Here is a 1,862-nt window from a genome sequence, read left to right on the forward strand (position 1 = left end):
CTATGTGTCTGTCATAGTACCAATACCAGCAGTTTTGACTACTGTGGCTCTGTAGTAGGTTTTGAGATCCAGGAGTGTGAGGCCTCCTACTCTGTTCTTCTTCAATAGTGCTTTGCTTATCTGATGTCTCTTTCCTTTCCATATAAAGTTAGTGATTGGTTTTCCATTGCCTTAAAGAATGTTGATGGGATCTGGATTGGGATCGCATTGAATGTACAGACTGATTTGGGTAAAATTGACATTTTCACAGTGTTCAATCTTCCTATCTGCAAGCATTGTCTATTCTTCCATTTATGTAGATCTCTTATGGTTTTTTGAAGTAGTCTTTTGTATTTTTCTTTGTGCAGGTCTTTTGTGTCCCTGGTAAGATTTATTCCCAAGTATTTTTTTATTTTACTTCATTGGTAGCTATTATAAATGGTATTGATTTCCTTATTTCTTTTTCAGCAATTGCTGAAAAAATATGTTTTGCTGGTGTAGAGGAATCCAACTGATTTTCATATGTTGATCTTGTATCCTGCCACTATGCTAAATCTCTCAATTAGTTCCAGTAGATTTTTGACTGAGTTTCTTGGGTTTTCTATGTATAGGATCATATCATCAGCAAATAGGGATAGTTTGACTTCTTCTTTATCAATTTGGATGCCTTTGATTTCCTTTTCTTGCCTTATTGCCCTGGCTAGGACTTCCAATACAATGTTGAATGAAGTGGTGGTAGAGGGCATCCTTATCTGGTTCCTGTAAACAAAAGGAATGGTTTCAGTCTCTCTCCATTGAGAATAATGTTTGCTGTTGGTTTTACATATATTCCCTCTATTATGTTGAGGAATATCCCTTCTACTCCTATTTTGCTGAGAGTTTTGATCAGGAATGAGTGTTGGATTTTATCAAATGTGTTTTCTTAATTGACTCATAGGATCATGTGGTTCTTTTCCTTTGTTTTATTTATGTGATGGATGACATTGATTGTTTTTGTAATGTTGAACCATCCTTGCATACCTGATATGAATCCCACTAGGAGCTCTGGTGGTGTAGTACCTAAGGCATTTGACTGCTAACCAGAAGACTGATGGTTCAAACCCACCAGCCACTCCTCGGAAGGAAGGTTGGGCAATCTACTTACGTAGTGATACTGCCTCGAAAACCCAAGGAGGGGTCACTGTAAGTCAGATCTGACTCCATAGCAGTGGTTGGTCATAATGAATTATTTTCTTGATATGTTGGAATCTACTGACTAGGATTTTGTTCAAGGTTTTTGCATCTGCATAATGGTCTGTAGTTTTCTTTTTTAGTGATGTCTTTGCTTGATTTTGGTATAAAGGTTATGCTTGCATCGTAAAATGAATTTGGGAGGATTCTATCCTTTTCTATTTTCTGAATTGTTTGAGTAAGATTGGTGTCAGTTCTTCTCTGAATGTTTGGTAGAATTCTTCAATGAAACCATCTGGGCCAGGACTTTTTTTTTGTTGGTAATTTTTTTATGACCTGTTAAATTTCTTTTGTTATGGATCTGCTCAACTTTTCCACCTCAGTCTGTGTTAGTTTAGGTAAGTAGTGTGTTTCTTGAAATTTGTCCATTTCTTCTAGATTTTGAAATTTGTTGGAGTACAGTTCTTCATAGTATCCTGATATTATCTTTTTTATTTCAGTTGATTCTGTTGTGATGTTGCCCATTTCATTTCATATTTATGTTATTTGTCTTCTCTCCCTCTTTTCCTTTGTTAGATTTGCCAGTGGTTTTTCAATTTTATTAAACTTTTCAAAAAACCAACTTCTAGTCTTGTTGATTTTTTATATTGTCTTTTATATTCTGTTTCATTGATTTCTGCTCAAGTCTTTATTATTTCCTTTCTTCTGGTGAC

The sequence above is a fragment of the Orycteropus afer genome, unplaced genomic scaffold (assembly GCF_000298275.1).
Source record: "Orycteropus afer afer isolate SDZICR_OR568_19922 unplaced genomic scaffold, OryAfe1.0 scaffold00184, whole genome shotgun sequence".
Classification (NCBI taxonomy): Eukaryota; Metazoa; Chordata; class Mammalia; order Tubulidentata; family Orycteropodidae; genus Orycteropus; species Orycteropus afer.